Source organism: Vulpes lagopus, chromosome 10, assembly GCF_018345385.1.
Source record: "Vulpes lagopus strain Blue_001 chromosome 10, ASM1834538v1, whole genome shotgun sequence".
Classification (NCBI taxonomy): Eukaryota; Metazoa; Chordata; class Mammalia; order Carnivora; family Canidae; genus Vulpes; species Vulpes lagopus.
In genome coordinates, this window is record NC_054833.1 from 104,944,691 (window position 1) to 104,967,441 (window position 22,751).

The following is a 22,751-nucleotide window of genomic DNA, read 5'->3' on the forward strand; positions in this document are numbered from 1 at the left end:
TTCCTTAGCTTACTAAAGGGTTTTTTAAACAATGCTTTTAATTAGAAATAAGTGTTAAAAGGTTCTTTGGCATCTTTTACAATGATTATATGGATTTTCTATTTTAATCTGATAATAAATTATTATGGGTTTTCTAATGTTAAACTATCCTTGCATTCTAGAAATAAGTTTAATCAATCAATGTGAATCTTATATCTGTTAGAAACACATTTTCTTTTAAAACAGTGCAGTTTGATTTACTTAGCATTTAAACATATGTTTACAGATTAAATTGGCTTATTCTATCATTATTTATTACTTGTATGGATTTTTTAAAAATATTTTATTTATATATGTGAGAGAGAGTGCAAGAGAGTGAAAGCATGAGCAGGGTGAGGGGCAGAGGGAGAAGCAGACTCCCTGATGAGCAGGAAGCCCCATTCAGGGGCTGAATCCCAGGACTCTGGGATCATGACTTGAGCCAAAAGCAGATGCTTAGCCAACTGAACCACCCAGGTGCTCTTGTATGGATTTATAATCAAGATTATGCTAGCCATATAGAGTTAGTGGGAAAGTTTTTCATCTTTTTTATACTTTGGAAAATTTATTTAACCTAGAAATTGTCTTTAAATTTTAGAACAATTTGCCCAAAATATCATTTTGTCTAGGGTCTTTTTAAGGAATAGATATTTGACTTTTAAAATTTCTTCTATGATACTTTACTATCTCTCTTATTTTTTTTAAAGATTTTATTTATTTATTCATAGAGACACAGAGAGAGAGAGAGGCAGAGACACAGGCAAGAGGGAGAAGCAGGCTCCATGCAGGGAGCCTGACATGGGACTTGATCCTGGATCTCTGGGACTGAGGGCGGTGCTAAACTGCTGAGTGACCTGGGCTGCCCTACTTTTCTATCTCGAGTCAATTTTTGGGATATATATTCTCTAGAAAAATTAACCTATTAATTTAGATTTCCAAATTTGTTAGCATTCATTCATACTTAGATTTCTTTTACATTGAAAATAGATTTCTGCATCTGTATTTATGTCTTCTCTTTTTTTTCTTGATCAGAATTGTCAGAGATTTTACAATTATGTTGGAGTTTTAAAGAACCATTTAATGATTTTATTAAGTGGTCCTTTCAGGTTTTTGCTTACTTCATTATTTTCTGTTTTAAATATTCTCCATCCAAATTGGGGTTTTTTTTCATCTAAATTCTTGCATTTTGTATTGAAGTCATTATAGCAGACATTGTTTATTGGCTACCCATTCCTATCTTCTTATCCCTCATCCACATCTAACTATAGAGGCTAAAACAGCTAGATACCCAACTTTCCAGATGTTCTTGGAACTAGGTATAGCCATGTCTTCCAGATGTAAGAGGAAGATGTCTATAGGACATAGTGGGGGTTTTGTTTTTGTTTTTTCTGCTCACTAAAGCAAAGAAGCACATACCAACTTTATTTTTCTTTAAGTAATAGAAGGTAAGAGATAGTAGAGAGGAGGCATACCTGGTTGTAGGCACCAGCCTAGAAGTGGTATACATTATGCCCTGTCACATACCACTGGAGAGAACTTACTCATTTAGTCAAAACTACTTGTGAAGGAGGCTGGGAAATGTGACTACTATGTTGGTGGTTATAACTCTATTACTGTGGAAGAAAGGAACAGGTTTGGAAAACAGGTTTTTAGCACATTGCTTACAACTCTTCCCACCTCCAATGGTATAGCAGTTAAGGACATAAATTATTCCATGAATATACAAACTTGTTAGTTGTTATATAATCCTTATTGGGACCTATATGGAAAAAAATTGAACTTTGAAAATATTCATCCAAATACTACGGGATACTACTAGCACTCTTATGTGACAAAAAGTAACAAAACTTGAGCTACAAGAATCAGACTCAAGTAAGCAGTGACAGAATGAGCAGTTAATTTGAAGTAATAATATTTCTGTAAGGGAAGATTATTTATAATTCTGTAAAGGGGGGATAAGCACACACACACACACACTGCCATACAACTGAGTGGCTCTCAATTCACTATGAAATTCATATAATTCAAACCAAATTAATAGTCACAGGTGGTTTTATCTGGCAGTGTCATAAAAACAATTAGCATTGGTTTGTACCAACTAGAAGTAAGTTTGTTTCTACCAAAACTAGTGGAGACAATTGTATGCACAAGTAGCACTATTCTGCTATGCATTCAGAAAGATTAAAAGAATAGAAAAAAAGACATTCTTTCTGAGTCAATTAGTTTAATTTAAAAAATATTATCTCACATTTTCTTATAGTTTGCTTTTATAAGTTTAAAATAATTGAATGAAAAAGTCTACAAACCACTTATTTTTTTTCTAGAATAGATGCAGTTATCTTTTATAATCTTTTTATTTGAAGTCGGGTTTTTTTTTTTTTTTTAAGATTTTACTTATTTATTCATGAGAGACACCAAGAGAAGGCAGAGACTTAGGCAGAGGGAGAAGCAGGCTCCTTGCAGGGAGCCCAATGTGGGACTCAATCCCAGGACCCTGGGATTATGCCCTGAGCCAAAGGCAGATGCTCAACCACTGAGCCACCCAGGCATCCCGTGAAGTCGGGTTTTAAAAAGCATAAGTTACAGTCAGTAAGATTCGCTCTTTTTAGGTGTGCCATTTTATGAATTTTAGTAAATACACACACAATTGTACAGCTGCCACTAGAATCAAGGTATCAAATATTTCCACAAGTTCCTTATCCCCCCAAAAGTTTTCTCATATCCTTATGTAATTCCCAAGCAAAACATTTTGGAGGTGAACCAAACTTGTAATTGAGGTGCCCCAGCTGGTAAGCCAGGTTTTTCATCTGGGAGAATGCCATGAAGAAATCAAATGCAAATAAGCCAACTAGCTTATTTTTGTTTTTCTCCACCACTCCTATGCTGACATGCCATCTGCTTTTCCCAAGTGCTTCATTGGGCTAAATTATTTTAGCAGTGCATCATTCCTTTTGCTTTGCAAATATATTTTAAGAAAAATTGTGAAGGGATACTGCTTTTAATTCCACATGTCAACATAACTGTCTTTATTAAATATTTTCCAAATCCATCAGATGTTTAAAATATATTATAGAAATAAAGAAGGGGCTTTCATATGAAGACAAAGAATAAATATGGACATATTTATAGTAAACAGAATATGGTCTATGATAACCAGTAGGTGCTTAAGCATTTTTTCTCATTTCTGTTATTATTGTTAGCCTGTGGAGAAGTGAATGTGAGAGGAAGTTGATGGAGTGGAGGGAGTGGCTTTATTCAGCAGAATGAAACAAATGCAAGAAGATACAGAGGTATCATGAAGAGGACAGAGCAGGGATTTGAGTAGAGATGGCATTATTAAGAGATGTTCGTCATGGTTTGCTTTAGATAAAAGAAGCATTGTATAGTGAAGCCCTTCATTTGTAGATGAGAAAACAGGCCCAGAGAGGTGCAGTGATATGATCAAGGTCAACCAGAGAGTTTGTAGCAGAGCCAGGCTAAAACTATCTCTCCTAATTCTGTTCTGATACTCATTTTACTCTTCTACATCTTTATCCTAGTGCTTTACACGACTCCTTACACCTTACTCTAGCTTTATCAAAGAAATACATTAACCATCACTTGGGGATGACACTCACTGCCTCAGACGTGCCATTCTCAGCATTTTTCTCAGAGAATTAATCTCTACTTTTCTTTCCTAAAACCCTCCTAGCAGAGTAGAGGCCTCTTTTTTTTGCTGTAGGGCTAGCTGGAAACCTTGACTCTCTTGATATCATTTCTGTGGGGGAAAAATATTTTCCTAATTTCAAATAAACTTAACTTTCAACAGAAAGTCAAATACTTGGGGATTTTCTCTAAATTTTTCCGTATATGTAGGTTTTTTTCTGTTTTGAAGAGAAATTATATATGTAGCTCCAGTCCAAAACTATGATTATATATATATATATATATATATATATATATACTATATCGATATATACTATGTTCGATATACTATATCGAACATAACTCTCCTCCATAGGTTCTGGTGAAAACTGAGCTTTTTTTCTTGCTATAGCATATCACAATTCTACTCCAAATTATAGAGAATGGAGCAAAGTGTCTCACTATCTGGAAAACAGGTAGAGTTTTCCAGGTAGTGAAAAAGAAAGAGAAAAAAACTTACAGTGGAAAAGGCACTGGTGATAGTGTCTTGATGCTATAGTTCTTTGCTGAAATGCAACTTTTTCAGGTGGGTTCTCTAGAAGAAAAAGGGCTACTTGGATACCAAGCTCAAGTCCACAAAGGAAATTTAAATTACCATTACACCAAATGTAACAATTTCAACATCATTTCTAGGTATTTTCACCACAATGTTCTGTATTTAAAAACATTTTTGAAATGTCTATATGCACACAACACTGTGCTATGGAGAATATTTAAAAAGTAGAATAACAATAGAAGCTAGTGCATAATAGAGGGACAATTTGGAGACATCAGCTATTTAAATATTGTAGGAATTTAAAATAAAGAAATAAAACTGTATAGAATGAAGAAACTTCATGAAAGAAACTTAGGACAAGACTTGAAGGACAGAATGTGTACATATGGAGAAGAATAAGGAGCAAAGCAAATGTTCAGTTGGATGTTCAGCTACAGTGGCACTGGCCTCTATTTTAAATGACTGGTGAATTCATTCTGAATGGTTGTTGTACCTACCAAATGGGTTGTGAGATATTCTGAAGATCATCCCAACAGGCATTTCAGGACACAGATGTGGAAGTGGCTATAAGGTCAGGCAGTAGTTCAACTTGCCTTGGCCATCAAATGTAACAATTAAAGTGATCAGAAATAGGGGCGCCTGGGTCGCTCAGTAGGTTAAGTGTCTGCCTTTGGCTCTGGGAGCAAGCCCCAAGTCCGGCTCCCTGCTCAGTGGAGAGCCTGTCTTTCTTTCTCTGCAGCTCCCCCTGTTGTGCTCTCTCTCTGTTTCTCTTTGTCAAATAAATAAGTTTAAAAAAAAATCTTAAAGTGATTAGAAATAGAGAGCAGTCTTTAATTGTTGCTGTGTTTCAGTTAAATCTTACATATTGTGTGCACTCACTTCTTCTAAGGTTATATGACTAATCTCTCAGTCATGTTGACATCAGTATTAAACTTCATTATCATATGGCCACAAGTGTCAAATTTATAAACACACTCAATGGGTATAGATGATGCTTATTATTCTTTACCAGAATAAGAAATGTACTGTCACTTAAAACACTCAGATCCAATTTCAATCCCTTCTCAATACAAACTTTAAAGCAATCTCATCAAGAAATAGCAGAGCTGGCCAGTCTTCTCTCCCAGGTACTTCTGCTGTTTCACCTTTTGAGGAAAGTAGCCTCAGGGACATGGAACCAATTTTCAGCAGTGATTTGCTATGATATTGAATACACATCTCAATACCCTACAGATAGAAAAGGAGGATCTGATTCATCAACACTTTCCTTTAGGTCAGCAAACACTCAGGGAACAATTAGACTGTTTATAAAGCCGTGGTACCTGGAATAGTGCAAAGTCAATTTAAAAAATATATTGAATATGTGAGCTTTTCCAAATCGTCATCAACTGTTATGACAAGCTATTAAAGAAGCTATTGTAGAGGACTGAAGGAGCAGCTGATTTCAAAATAGTAAATCAAGTCTTGGTCAAGAGCACTGATGAAAAGAGAACAGGATTCTTGCTGTGTTTATGAGCAGCTCAAGACAGCTTTAATACACATCAATCATAGGTAGGCAGCTTGCTCTGGTCCGCGCCCCTGACTCTCAGTGTGACCTTTTGTGAGTCACCAGACGGCTTTCAGGCTCGGTTACTCAGCCGAAAACAAAAGCGGAGGAGCAGAAACCTCAATGAAAAACAGGCGCTGCATCACTAATGAGATTTCCTGGGGAAATAAATTCCTCACCTCTACAACCCCCTCTCTGTGACACTCCTGACTCTAGACTCCACATCCAACACATTCAAGAGAAGGTGGACAAAGCAAAGTGCTTGAGGCTTGTGGCTATGTGACACTCCCAGCTGCAGAACTGTTTATCACGAAGAATTCACTGTGCTTACTTAAAATAGGAAAGCTACCGAGAAAAAGGGTCACACTACCTTGCTTTAGAAATTGGAGCACTAGCTTTGGGTTCAAAATCTCTCAATCAGTTATGGTTTACTTAGACTTGGAAGGACTGGCCAAGGAATCTCTTTTTTCAGTTGGTTCTAAAGAGTTATGGCTATATAACCAGTACTTTGAAATATTTCCAATTCCCTCTAGGCAAAAGCATTCATTGCTGTGGAACTTACTGCTAAAATCTCAAGATTAGAGTTCCATGAACATGTGACAGTGTGACCTATGTTTGATGAAACAAAGTTTAGAACAGAAGAGCCAGAACGGCAGCTTTTTAGGAGGGTAGTAAAACAGGCTAAAGGTAAGCCTGGAATTTGGAAATGCCACCAGTACTGTCAACTCATACAGCTTCCAGGTGCAATTGGCCACCTGTGGAAGAAGAAAGCACAGGAGGAAGATGTGGCCAACAGAACTTATGGCCCTGGAGAATGAGGCTGCACTTTTGCTTTTAAGATTGTTGGTCCCTTATGGGTTGAAGGTAAACATCTACACACACACACACACACACACACACACACACACAAGGGTCTCCTTTCTGAGACTAGCCCCTTTGGAAAGGTTCCACATGAGTGGACACTACTGAATCAGTCAGTCTATTTAGTGGCTTGTAAGAAAAGCTGACGATATCATGGCTCCAAGGCAGGCTGCCACCCCAGAGCCTCAATCGTAACTAATGGGGGTTTAAAAGGGAGATCAGAAAATATCATGCAGATAAAATACTGAGATAGGAGAAAAGACCATAACCTCAATCTGCAAAATGTAATAGCTTTGTCAAAATAAAAGCCAAAGCTAAACTCTCCTGCTGCTGCCCACCTCCCAGTTCGAGGGAACTGTTCAAGCAGAGAGGCATTTTCTATTAGCACAAACTCTGAATGCAGCAGGGAGAAACTCAGCCATAATATCTGCACAACGGCCTCTCCATGCAAACACCATTCCAGTAATAGGAAATTTTAATGATGTAAAGCAGCAAGGTCACACGATATGTCCAGGCAGCCCTTGGAAAGACACTACCTCGGCAGATATTATAGAGGAGAGCTCAGAATTGCTCCTGGTTCATTAGGCTTTGCCTGAGGGTTTTTTTTCTTCCACTATTAACTACAAACAAGGTTGAGGTTCTTGTTACTCAGTTCCTTGTATGCAATGCAAAGAGGTGAAGGGCAGGGTTTGTAAATATAGAAAGGCAGACAGCTTAGACATGTTTTTACAATACTTGAAATATTCTCTCTGAGTCACCTTAAATATGAAAATTGCAAAAGCCTTATCAATGTTGCAGTGGTTTTTTTTCCTAGCAGAAGAACTTTTTATCTACTCGTGTGTAGATAAAGGTACTATATGCACATAAATATACACACATGGGGTGGATTGATTCCCTCCCCTACATATAGCACCACCACATCTTCTTAAAGTTTGCCTCCTTCTCTCAGCTTTATGACCCCATTGAGATCACTCTTACTGTTTTCTTCCTCGTTACATTTTGATATTTCAAAGCATGGCCTGGATCTCACTCCCATCTCCCCACTCCACATTATTAATGAATTGGAAAGCAGACATCATTAGTTTTCGGAGACCATTTCTTTTAAAATTTACAGACCCCTTCATCTGAATCCCTAGAGACAGTCTGCTGTTCTCATCTTAGAATCTTATTAGCATCATATCTTCTGTATCCTGCCATGCAAACTGCATGGCTATGCACTTTCTAGCACTTGACCCTTTTGCGGACGGAATTAATTTACTCTTTGAAGATGCAGCAGCATGCTGTTGTGCTTGTTAAAGAAAGAAAAGCCAAGCAAGGAGATGGCAAAGCAAGCAAAGAAAATTCCTGGTTTAAAAGCAAGCTCTCGTAAGGCAAGTTAGGTGGATACTGGGCAGGAGAAACTAATAGCTAGTAACTATTGATAGAAACAGGCAAATTAACTGATTAGCAGAGATCAGTGAGAATATCTGCATCCAACAACTAACAAGCGCCCTGGTATGGAAAAGATTACAGCAATTATTTTGTACTAGAACCTTTCATTCTTAGAAGGCTCTTTGGTTTAATATAGCTTAGGTTGGCATTAGAAGGCAATACAAGCAACTAATTCTGATTTGGTCAGACATCTGACTTGTCTCCTGAAATCTTTCAGACTCATTTACTCTGTACTATTTGTCTCCTAGATGCAGGAGATACAATAGTAGGTAGGACAAGACCCTTTCATCTGTAGAACCTATTTTCTAGTGAAGGAGCAAAAAAATAGAAACTAAGCAGACAACTAAAAATACAACTTTAGGTAGCTCTAAGCACTATGAAGGAAAATGAAGCCATGTAAAGGAATAAAGAGTGTTAAGGGGAATTATTTGAAATAGGGTGATCTATTACTTAGAAGTTGACATTCAACTGGGACATTAATGATGTAAAAGAGCAAGCCCTATGAAGATCTCAGATGAGTATTCCAGACAGAATACAAAAGCCTTGAGACTAGAACAAGCTTGGTATCTTTAAATTTAAATATAACTAATGCAGCTGGAGTGGGATAATGGGGGAGAAAGTGGTGGGAGAAACAGGCAGTATTCGGAAGTAGACATTTAAAGACCATAATAAAGAATCTGAATTTTATCTTAACCATGATGAAAGTAATCAAAGAGTATGTATTATGTTTTGAGACCATTCCTGCTGTTTTGAAAAGAAAAGAATCAAGGATGAGAAGAGGAGAGCAAAATAAAAGAACGGAGACCAGATAGAAGGTTATCCCAGAAGTCTAAACAAGAAATTATTATGGTATGTTGGACTTAAGATGGTAGCAGTGGAGGTAGTGAGAGGTGGAGCAATTCAGGACATATTCTGAAGATAGAGCTATAGGACTTGATAAGGAAATGAAAGAGCCAGTAAATGGTGACAGCTTTAACTCTGTACCAAGACTGAAGGGGGAACAGATTAAAGACAGAAATAAAATTTTGGCCAGGTTAAACTTGGGGTGACCATTAGTTTTATAAGAGTTGATAAGGTAGAGCTCACAGGAGGGGTCTGGCATTAAGTCAGATATATATTTGTAATTGCAAATTTATTGAATTATTTCAGGGTGGATGAGGTCACCATAGGAGTGAGTTTAGAAGAAAAATAAAGGCCCCATGGATGGCTTTGGGGCATTCCATAAAGAAAAGGTCAGGAAGAAAAAAAAAAAGGCATCAAAGGAGACTGAAAAGGAATAACCAAGATTACATGAGAATAACCAGAAACCACCACCACCACAACAAAGAAAGACATTAAAAAAAAAAAAAAGAGTAATCAACTGTATAAAATGTCAGCAAGAGTTTAAGTAAAATGAGAACTGAGAATTGGTTATTTGATGGTAAGATGAAATCATTGGTTACCTTGACTTAAGAGTTCCATAAGTGATAGGAGTGATAAGGGCAAAAACTAGATTGAAGTGAATTACAGACAAAATGGAGTAGAGTGGTGAAAAAAACCAAAACAAAACAAAAAATGAGCTAGCAAGAATAGACTCTAATGATGAGTTTTCTCAGAAGAGAGAGTGGAGAAACAAAGTGGTATTTGGAGGGTTATATTGGAATGAAGGATGGTTTTAAGTTGGGAGAAACCACAGCATATTTGTACACCATCAAAAATGACCCTAACAGAAAAGGAAAAGAATGACATGTAAGAAACATGAGAGAAACACCTAACTCTGGGAAACGAACGGGAGTAGTGGAAAGGGAGGTGGGCGGGGGGTTGGGGTGACTGGGTGATGGGCACTGAGGGGGGCACTTGGCAGGATGAGCACTGGGTGTCATGCTAAATGTTGGCAAATTGAATTCCAATTAAAAACAAAAAAGAATGATGTGTAAGAAAAATGTATAATTGCAGGAAACATGGCTTTGACTAAAGAAGGGATGGGATCCAATTCCCAAGTCAAGGCACTGGCCTTAGACAGAAGAATGGACATGACATTCACTATAATAGTAAGGAAAATAGACATTATAGGTGTTAGATTTGGTTATGAGAGAAATCAGTTCTCTTTTGATAGTTTCTAATTTCTCAGTAAAATAAGACATAAAATTATCAAGGGAGAGTAATACAAAGGATGGTTTGAGATGCATAGTAAAAAAGAGTAAATGAGACCAGTCAGCATGTCCCCCAACCACATTTGGCTGTTCAGATAAAGGTGAGAACAGGTGGTGTGTTAGATTTACCAATATTGGGCTTACCAGCAAGTATAATAAGGGAAAAATGAGTAAGAAGGTATACAACTGAATGGTTATAGTTAATGGACCATGGAATACAATATTGATGATGTGAGGACTAATGGCATGAAGAAAGTGAATATGAGGCTGAATTAGCTGATGTATCAGTACAATGAGTTGACGATTGGTATCTAGATATTGAAATTTCAGTGAGCTAGAAACATATTTTCAAGTGGGATTTTAAAATCTAGATTTTGGAAGTGGTGTAGTGAGTAACTGGAAAGGGAGAAAGGAAAGAAATGAGGAAATCAAAGAATGATGTGGTTGCTGAAGTCACCAAAAGTGTTGAGAGGTGAGATGGTGCAGAGAAATATAGTGAGCCAGCTGCTGACTACGTAAATTACTCAGTCAGTAAATTAAGTAAATGACCACAAAAATGAAAGATAGCAAGTAATATAATCTACTGGTATTTCATTCAAATGAATGGGTTTTTGAGAGGATCTGAATGGAGAGAAAGGAGGAGAAAGGAGGACATTTATCTCATCCTCAAGGCTGAGGATATGTGGCAGAAAGCAACCACCACTGGACAGGGCAGGAGGAAAAGCAGTGTCCTAAGGGATAACCAGGTTTTAGTTAGATTGAGAAATTGAAACAAACATTTTTTGTTTTGAGGTTAATAATACAGGGGATTTTTTTTTCTGATGATAAACCGTGAGTCCCAGAAAATATAGGAAGAGGGTTTGGTGGAAATAGAAAGGGATAGGAAATTGGGGTTTGGGGGTGTACAGAGCCACAATAGGATGAACGTACAAGTTATGATGATGACCTTTAAGCTGCACTATTTAAAGCAGTAACTACTAGCCAGCCATATGTGCCTATTGAGCACTTGAAATGTGCCTGGTCAGGATTAAGATATGCTGTAAGGGGGGCGCCTGGATGGCTCAGTGGTTGAGTGTCTGCCTTTGGCTTGGATCATGGTCCTGGGGTCCTGGGATTGAATCCTGCTTCAGGCTCCCTGTGGGGAGCCTGCTTCTCCCTCTGCCAATGCCTCTGCCTCTCTGTGTATCTCTCATGAACAGATGGAATCTCTAAAAAAAAAAAAAAAAAAAAAAAAAAAAAAGATATGCTGTAGGTATAAAACACATTCTGGATTTCGAAGATTTAGAATTTAAAATATCTCATATTTCATATTGATTAAGCATTGAAATAATCTTTTGGACATATCAGGTGTAAAATGTTATTAAAATTAATTTCACTTTTTATTTTATTTTTTAGAGAGAGAGAATGCAGCAGCAGCAGTAGGGGAGGAGCAGAGGGAGAGAGAGAGCCTTAAGCAGGCTCTATGCTGGGTGTGGAGCCCAAATTGGAGCTTAATTCCTATAACCCTGAGATCATGACCTGAGTGGAAATCAAGAGCTGGACACTAAACCAACTGAGCCATCTAGGATCCCTAATTTCATTCACTATTTAAAAGCTTAAATTTGGTTACAAAAAAATCTAAAATTACATATATAGCTCAAATTATATTCCTGTTGGGTGGTGCTATCTTGGAAGTTTTCATTTCTGGTGATGACCTGAATAGGATATTAGGCATGCTGAGACTAGGTCTGATTAGCTTCTTAAGGGAAGGTAGGCTAACAGTTCCAGTTATGGCTATCCCTTTAGGAGTGGTCTTTTCTATCTTTGCTAGAGTATGGTCCTTGGACCAGAAGCACTGGCACTACCTGGGTGCTCATTACAAATGCAAAATCTCAGGCTTTGTCCCATACTTACTGAATCAGAATCTGCAATTTAACAATATCCCCAGATAAGTCTTGTATGCATAGCAGTTTGAGATGCACTGGTTGGGGTAGTATATAGTGGTGAGGTGGAAAAGTTGAGACTAGGGAAGGAAGAGGGTACTGGGAACACCTTGTTGGATGAGAAATGGTCTTACCAGTGGGTAATTTCCAAGCTAGAAGAGAAGCAGTTAGATCTCAGATAGCTATGAAGTCTCTAGACAAGCCCTGTCTAATACAGTAGCTGATAGCCACATTTGAAATGTGGCTGCTCCAGACTGAGATGTCCTGTAAGCCAAAGATACACACCAGGTTTTGAAGACTTAGTATGAAAAAAAAGAAAGTAAAATATCTCATTAATACATTTGTAATGATAACATGTTAAAATGACAAAATTCTGGATTTACTGGGCTAAATTAAACATTGTTAAAATTAATTTTGCTTGTTTATTTTTTAAATATAGCTATTAGAAAATTAAGCATTTATATGTGACTCACATTACATTTCTATTAGAGAGTTGCTCTAGACTATACTTTAAGAGTTAAGTCTCCAGGATGTTCCCATATAGAAAGACTCTGTAGAGCAGTGGCTGGAAAACTATGATCCACAAGCCAAATGCAGACCATTGCCTGTTTTTGTAAATGAAATTTTATTGGACTTCAGCCATGTCCAATCTTTTAAATTGCCCAGGGCTACTTTCATGCCACAATGATAGGACTGAGTATTTGTGACAGAGACTTACAGCTAATAAACTCTAAAATTTTTATTATCTGTCTCTTTCTGGAAAAAGTTAGCTGTAGACGGAAAATGGAAAGGCCTCACTGTTTCCTATTTCAGGATAGTCCAGGATTCATATTCATATTGGATAAAGTCTTTGTTTACAGAAAGTTTATTTTTAGAAAAATATTCTCATGATATTAGTTGAAAATCAGGATCACCTTTTATAATTGTATATTTAATTGCACTATTCTTTTATATTATTGAAACCCTAATTATGTTCCTATTTAAAGTATATTTTATATAGAACACTCTAGAATTTATGAGACTTCATTTAGAGCTTGCATTCTAATTGTAGCCAAGATGCTACCAAACTTTTAATCATGTAAATTGGTTTATTTTCCTCTTATTCTCCTATTGCACACTGAGTAATCACTTAGTAATATGGTATCAAATTCTGGAAGTACATAGTGACTTTGAAGATGATAAAATGACAAAGATTTGAATTAATCATTTGAGTGGTAATGATGTGCCCCTTCGTAATATGGAAAAAATAAACTTATTAAGATTATTATTGCTTATCATTATTGTTCTTCTATCTTCATTCCTGCTCTACCACCCTAGTTTAAGACTTTAGTAAGTCTTACATATTATACCAATATCCTTTCCACCTGACTCTCTTATTCTTAAATTTATTTTCCTCTCCAGTCTATTTTCCTTGCCATTTCTGGACTAATATTTTTATTTACTTCATTTTATTTTATGATTGTAGAAGTGTTTTGGATTAATATTTTAAAACACTACTTTATTCTCTAAACTTCTTTGCTCAAAAATCCTTGAGACCTACTAAATATTAAAAATCATATTATATTCATAAACTGGTTCCCAGACAATCCCATAATCTCATTTCCCATTTTTAATTTCCATTCTGAAGCACTCCCACATTGCCATAGATATAGATCCTGATATCTCAGATTGGTGCACTCTTCTACATTTCTCTATAATATATTTGGTTCAGGTTATTGTCTTTAGCCCAGATTATAACAATCAGCCATAAAAGTTTCTCTGTCTCCACCCACCACTTTAATCCAAAGGCCATACAACTCCTAGAAAATTTTCTAAAATCATAAATTTGTTGTTTTCTCCATGGTAACATGAAAAAATAACAGATAAAATAAAAAAATCATACTAATGTAGACTAACTAGAAAAGAGTGGTGGATATAAGGTCATCTTGATAAACTCATTTCTTTCTTTTTTTTAAAGATTTTATTTATTTATTTGAGAGCCAGAACACAAGGAGGAAGGACGGAGGGGCAGAGAAAAAAGAGAGAGAGGGAGAACTAGACTCCCCATTGAGAGGAAGCCTGACTGGGTCCTAGGATCACAACCTGGGCCGAAGGCAGCTGCCCAACCAACTAAGCCACCCCAGGCACCCCTTGATAAACTAAAGGTAAGCAGCAGCAGAAGCAGAAAAAACAAGTCTATGAAAAATGGGGAGATTTTGTGGAGTTAAGAGGAAATCAATCACCCTACTAGTAATAGTATGGGGGCAGATTGGAGTCTGGAGAAGCTGCATATCCACCACTACTTTACTTGGCATAATAATTCTTCCTCTACCCCAAATTTTGCTGAGAGAGTAATAGTGAAGGCAGGGTTTGAAAGAATAAATAATTTGATTACTCTTTTACATTCTTCAGTTGCCTAGAACCCCAATGCAGCTAAATACAGAGATGAATGGAAATTAGCCAAAACTACAGGCCAAAACCTTCTAAGCCCAATACTAATAAGATAAAAGAGACTAATTTCTCAATAGAAGTAGCCTGAGAGATTGAGCATTGGGCTATCCAAGATGAGATAATCTTTATTAAAACTGTAGCTTCATCACAGATTAACATGACCTCTAGTGATGTTTGATTAGTAAAATTTGAATTATAACCTCTTCACCTTAGATGTCAAAGAGTTCACTCCCTTGCAGAAAAAGCCAAATGAAATATAAATATAAATATATACACACACACTACAATCTCTATCCTTCTTCTATGCACAATGTCTGGCATATAAGAAAATATCATGAGATCTGTAAAGAAGCAAGAAAATGTGATGCACAATCAAGAGAAAAAAACATTAACACAGATGCTTCAGATATTGTAATTAGCAGAGCAGGACTTTGTAAATATGTTCAAGAGCCTAGAGAACAGGATGAACAGAATTGGTGAACAAAAAGGTAATTTCAGCAAAGAAACTGAAGTTTTAATAAGAGACCAAATGCAGGCAGAAGATTAAGGAAATATGAAAAAAGCCAAGAGAATGATACAAACAGAAAGAAAAAGATTGAAAAAAATTGAACAGAGTATCAGTGATTCATGTAACAATATCAAGCAGTATAACACATATGTAATTGAAGTCCCAGAAGGGAAACAATGATAAGAATTATGGCTAACTTCTCCCTTCTCCTAAGAAATAATGGAAATCAGGAGAAAATGGAATGACATTTTAAAAGTGCTGAACAAAGAAAATTATCAATCTGGAATTCTATAGCTGGTGAAATTATCTCTCAAAAAATGGAGGCAAAGTAAAGATATTTTCAGATAAACAAAGACTGAAATGATGTCATAGAAACTCCACTCTATAGGAAGGGGTGAAGAGAAATGGAAATAGATTGAAAAAAGAAAGAGTTAGTAAAAATAATATTTTTTAATTCCTTTGACAATTGATTGTGAAATAAAAATAACAATATTTAATAAAATAACTATTTAACAAGCTTATAAAGTATATAATAAAATATATTACAAAAATAGCACAAAGTATGCAAAGAGATAAATGGAATTATACTGTTGATGGTCCTTAGTTTATACACGAATGAATACAATAATAATTCAAGATAGATTGTGATAAGTATGCATATAGTAGTACATAATGTAACCACGGAGGTGGGGGAGTGATACAGGTTAAAAGCAATGATATAGTTAAAAAAAAAAAGATAAAGCAGTATACCTAAACATACTTAATCTGAAAGAAATCAAGAAAGGAGGATTAAAGGAACATAGAACAGATGGAACAAATACAATACAAATAGCAAGATGGTAGATATAAACTCAGCCATATCAATATTCACATTAAAGGTAAGAGGGATAAATGTTCTAGTCAAAAGATAAGAGAATGCAAAAGGAAATGCCACGCAAAAATTAATCATAAGAAAGCTAATGTGACTACATTAATATGAGACAAAGTAGACCTCAAAACAAGTAATATTGCTATAGATAGAGAAGGTCATTTTATAATGATATAACGGTCAATTAACAAAGAACACATAAATGTTAAATGTGTATATGCCTAATAACAGAACATCAAAATATATGAAGCAAAAAATAACAAGACTAAAGAGAGAATAACAATAGAAATTTTAAACATACACATGATTTTCAAGGGCACATGGAACATTTGACTAGATATATCATATTCTGGACCATAAAACAAGTTTCAGTAAATGTCAAAAGATTAAATCATACAGAGTATTCCATGATTCTATGATCACAGAATTAAATTAGAAATCAATGATAAAACTATATAGAAGAATCTCCTAGATATGTGAAGCATAAATGACCAACTTCTAAATAACACATGGGTCAGAGAAGAAATCACAGAAAAATTATGAGATATTTTGAAGTGAATAATGATATAAAAAATCAGTAGTGGGAAGCAGCTAAAACAATGCTTAGAAGAAAAAAATAATTGATTTAATGCTTATTTTAGAAAAGAAGACTTAAAATAAATGATCCAAGCTTTCACCACAAGATTTCAAGAAAAGAAGTGCAAAGTAAGTAAAATGAAGAAAACTCTAAAGAGTGAAAATCAATGAAATAGAAAATGGACAAATAACAAACCCATAAGGTGGTTATTTGATAAGATTTCAAAGGTGATAAATCCTTAATAATAATAATAATAGTAATAATAAAATAGACAAAAGACAAATCAGCAATATCAGTAATGAAAAAGGGAATATCACCATAGATTCTAAGATATTAAAGGATTATATGGGAATATCATTAACAGCTTTTCTGCCAATAAATTCAATACTATAGACTAAATAAACTCTTTGAACAGAACAAACATACAGTTTTTTCATTCAATTTCTGCATTTACTGATTTCTCTAAAGTCCATCTGTGAAAACTATGGGGCAGGAGGCAGCACATGGATATCAGAATAAGAATCTTTGCCCTAAAAAATGAAGTCAAAATTTCTCTTCATGATATAAAAGATTTGTTTCACTTTTGACCTAGTCTATTTGGCCTCTTTTATAGCCACTCGCCAAAATTACATTGTACACTATTCACAATTCCTTCCAGTTCCTGCTTGACCTACTCATTCTAAAACTTACTTTTATACGTTATTCCCTGTGCATGGCATGATTTATACAACTTTCTGCTCTGACAAACTCCTTTTCAGCATTTAAGACTGATGCTTCTAGTTTAAAATTTTTCTGGATTTTTCAGACAGGTGTTGTTTTGTGAATGATCCCTTAGAACTTTATTTCAATTATGGTGCTTACTACATTGAACTATAAGTAATTGTACATATGCGTCTCCTAAGATATATTTTTCTTGTTTTCATCCCCAATTCATGTTACGAGTTATGTTTACAAGGGCTTATGTCAAAATGAATCAAGAGAAAATACTTGGAATGAATGGACATCATGTTTGATACTGAAGTATGATTTGCTCAACTGTGTTAGATACATTGTATTTGGCTGCTCTTACTTTGTGGCATAAAATATTTACATTGTGGGAACAATCACTTATAAACTAACATAACTGCGCTACACAGACATCATTCCAATTTATATTTTCTGGTTGTATAGTTACAAAATCATATCATGAAGTCAATATTTTAAAGTATTTTATTTTCAAAATATTCTCTATAAAAGAAGTATCTTTCAAAATAGAGTTCCTTTCTAGCACATTGCAAAACCTTGATCTTACCTGATATAAACTGATTAAATATGTTTATCTTTCCAAGATATTTGTCATTTCATTAAGATATATTATGGTGGATATCTAGGTAGATGAAAACTATGTAGTAATCAACTTCTTCAAGTTCCACCTCCTTTAAATGATATAAAATAAATTCACAACTACAATAGATTTTTTTAAAGATTTTATTTATTTATTCATGAGAGACACATACACACACACACAGAGAAAGAGAGAGAGATTGGCAGACATAGGCAGAGGGAGAAGCAGGTTCCATGCAGGGAACCTGACATGGGACTTGATCCTGGGTCTCCAGGACCACTCCCTGGGCTGAAGGCGGCGCTAAACCGCTGAGCCACCCAGGCTGCCCTACAATAGATTGTTTAAAGGAATATAATTATAATGTGGTATGGTATTATAAATAAAAGGAAAATATATGACAACAATACCACAAAGGTTGAAAAGGGGGAAATGGGAGTATTTCATTGAACATTCTATACATGAAGCAATACAATATCACTTGAAGGTAGTCCACGATAAATTAAAGATGTATACTATGAGCCCTTAAAAAAGTCCACTAATATAAAAATCAAAGAGAAATAACCAGGAAACTAAGGAAAAGGATAAAATGGAATAAAAATATTCAATTCAAAAAAAAAAATATTCAATTCAAAAGAATGTAAAAAAAAAAAAAGAGGAAAAAAAAGTAACAACAGCTTGAACAAACAAAACAAATAAAATGATTGTAGATTTAAATTAGGCACCAAGAGATGAGCATGGCATAATTTATAGAGTTGTTGAGTCACTATGTTGTACACTTGAAACCAATGTAGCATTCTGTGTCAACTATACTTCAAAAAAATTGGTTGTATGAAAATAAAAAAGGGGGCAGCCTGGGTGGCTCAGCGGTTTGGCGCCTGCTTTCAGCCCAGGGTCTGATCCTGGAGACCTGGGATCGAGTCCCACATCGGGCTCCCTGCGTGGAGCCTGCTTCTCCCGCTGCCTGTGTCTCTGCCTCTCTCTCTATCTCTCTGCGTCTTTCATGAATAAATAAATAAAATCTTGAAAAAAAAAATAAAAAAGGCATCAGGGGATGCCTCGGTGGCTCAGTGGTTGAGTTTCTGCCTTTGGCTCAGGGACTAATCCTGGATTCCTGGGATTGAGTCCTGCATCAGGCTCCTTGCATGGAGCCTGCTTCTCCTCTCTCTCTGCCTGTGTTTCTGCCTCTCTTTCTGTGTCTCTCATGAATAACTGAATAAAATCTTTTTTTAAAAAAAAAAGTCATCAAAATTGCATGAAATTTAAATGGTTCAGCATCCTAACAAAGTTGCAAAGATTTTCATGTTGGATTTTAAAAAAGCCCCAACTACTTCCTGCCTACAGAAAAGTATTTATTATTTTTTAAAATTTAAATTCTTGTTAGTTAACATACAGTGCAATATTGATTTCTGTAGTAGAATTCAGTGATTCATCACTTACATACAATACCCAGTGCTCATCACAAATGCCCCCCTCTTTTTTTTTAAGATTTTATTTATTTACCAAATAAACACAGAGGGAGAGAGAGGCATAGGCAGATGGAGAAGTAGGCTCCCTGCAGGGAGCCTGATGCAGGACTGATTCAGGACCCCAGGATCACTATGTGAACCAAAGACAGGCACTCAACTATTGAGCCACCCAAGTGCCCATAAGTGCCCTCTTTAATACCCGTCACCCATCTAGCTCATCCCTCACCCATCTCCCTCCATCAACTCTCAGTTTGTTCTTTATCATTAAGAGTCTCCTATGGCTTGCTTCCCTCTCTCTGTTTTTTCTTTTCCCCCTTCCCACATGCTCATTTGTTTTCTCAGAAAGGTACTTAAATCTAAAGGTGCAAAGTAGTTTTCAAAAAAGATGCAAAAATATGTACCATGCTGACAATAATCAAAATAAAGTTGAAGTAGCTATATTTATTATCAAAGTATATTTTAGAGACAATAAAATTACCAGGGGTAAATAAGGTTATTTCATAGTGATAAAGAGTCAAATCATCAATAGGACAATCCTAAAGATTTATGCACCTAATAACAATGTTTTAAAATGCATTAAACAAATTAAACATGCATTGATTGAACTGCAAAATTCACAAATACAGTCAGATTTAAAAACCCCCTTTTCAATGATGGAAAGAATAAGCAAACAGTAAATCAGTAAAGATTTAGAAGATTTGAGCATTATCAACCAATTTGACCTAATTGGCACTTAATGAACATTCCACTTGACAGCAGCAGAATACATATTCTTTAAATGTGCAAATGTAACATTTACCAATAGACTGTCTTATAGGCCATAAAACAAGTCTCAGTAAATAGAAAGGATTCAAGTGATTCAAAGTACCTTCTTTCATCACAGTTCAATTAACTTAAGAAATTCATACCAGAAAACTATGAGAAAATACACAAATATTTGGAAATATTTGGAAACCAACACACTTGTTAAAAACAACAACAACAACAACAGGTTAAAGAAGAAATCCAAAAGGAAATTTGAAATTATTTTGAACTGAATGAAAATGAAAACAAAACATATAAAAATTTGTCAAATACCTCTAAAGTAGTGCTCAGGGGAAAAAATAAGAAATGCCCATTTTAGAAAAGAATAACGGTTTCGAGCCAAGGACCTTAGATTCCATATTAAGAAATAAGAAGAGTAAATGTGGCCCAATACAATGAAAAGTAAAAGCTAATAAAGATCAGAGCACAATTCAATAAAATAGAAGAAAGAAAAATAAAGAAAAAAATTAAGAGACCAAAAGCTTGGAGAGATCAATAAAATAGATAAATCTCCTCTCATCTTGATCAGGAAGGAGAGAAGACATAAACTACCAAAACTAAGAATTAAAATGGTGATGGCACTACATATTCTACATATACTAAAAGAGTAATAAAAGAATATTATTTTTAAAACTTTGTAACAATTAGGATGCCTGGGTGGCTCAGGTCTGCCTTCAGCTCAGGGTATGATCCCGGGATGCAGAATCGAGTCTCACATCAGACTCCTTACGAGGAGCCTGCTTCTCCCTCTGCCTATGTCTCTGCCTCTCTCTCTGTGTGTCTCTCACGAATAAATAAATAAATCTTTAAAAAAATTTAAAAACTTTGTAACAATAAATTCAATTAAGTGTAAAAACAAGTGTAAAAAAATCCTTGAAAAATACAAACTAGTTCACTTAAAAAGAAAGAGAGCTCAAAAGCCCTATTTTTAATTAAAGAACTTACCCTGATTTTAAAATTTTCCACAAAGAAAATTCTGGGCTCAGATTACTTCATGAGAGAATTCTATCAAACATTTAAGGAATAAATATAAATTCAATATAAACTTTACAGAAAATTGAAGAGGAGAGAATACATCCAACACATTCTTTTTTAAAAAAATTTTTCTTACTCATTCTATGCTATGTACAAGTAACAAACATTTGAAATTAAAAACACAACTGCCTACAATAGCACTGAAAATATGAAATACTTAGAAATAAAGCTGACAAAAGATGTACAGGACCTGTACAATGAAAACTAGGAACACTGCTGAGAAGTTAAAGAAGGCCTAAATAAATTGAGGGATACAGCATGTTTATAGATCAGTAGTCTCAATATTGTTAACGTGTCAATTCTTTCCTGATTAACAGAATACAATCTCTCTTCAAAATTCCAGAAGACATTTTTAAAAATAGAAACTAACAATTCATATGGAAATGCAAAGGACCTAGAATAGCCAAGAATTTCGAAAAAGAACAAATTTGAAGACTAAACTGCCTAGTTTCAAGACACACCATAAAGCTATAGTAATTAAGATTATTATTGCTGTCAATACAGATAAGTAAATCAATGGAAGGGGTAGAGAGACTAGAAACAGACCCACATTTATATAGACTACTGATTATCAAGAAAGGTATAATTGCAATCTGATAGAAAAAATATGGTATTCTTTAATGAATAATGCTAGGACTAGAAATACACTTCAAATGAACTTTAATACAAATGAACTTTAATACATATCTTGCATAATCTACAAAGCATAACTCAAAACATAGAACTGTAAATTCTAAAACATTAAAATTTCTTAAAGTAAAGAGGAGAAAAATATTTGTATTCTTGGGCTAGGCACAGGTTTCTTAGTATGGTGCAAAAATCATAACCCATAAGAGAAAAAATTGAAATTGAATTTTATCAAAATAAGAACTTCTGTTCTTTTAGAGACATTGTAAGAAGAAGAAAACTGATGGAAAAAAAATTGAAAGTCACACAGTAGATAAAACACTTTTACCCAGAACATATAAAAACATTCTAAGTTTAGTAGTGCAAAACAACTCATTAAAAAAATGTTCATAATATTTGAATAGATATTTCACCAGATATAGCATATGAAAAGATGCTCAACATTTTTAGTCCATAGGAAAATGCAAATTACAATCACAATAAGATGCCATTTCATAACTACTAGAATGCCTATAATAAATAAGACAGACAATAAGTTGTGAAAGATATGGAGAGATAAGAACCATTACATATCACTGCGGGGAATGTAAAATGATACAGTTATTTTGACAGTTTGACAATTTTTTTAAAAAGCCAAACATAAAACTACCACATAACTTATCATTCCACTCCCAAGAGAAGTACAAATATGTGCACAAAGACTTAAATGTGGTTGTTCATATCAGCATTATTCATCATAGCAAAAACTTAAAACTAAACTAAATTTCTATCAACAAGTGAATAGATAAACATAATGTGGTATAACTGTGCAGCTGCATACTATTCAGCAATGAAAAGGAAGACTACAGACACATAGTTTGACATGGATGGACTTCAAAAACATGCTAAATGAAAGAAGCCAGATGTAAGATACTATACATTATACTATACTATAGTATAGTATACATTATACTATACTATACTATAGTATACATAGTATACTATACTATACATGTAAGATACTATACATACATTTATGAAAT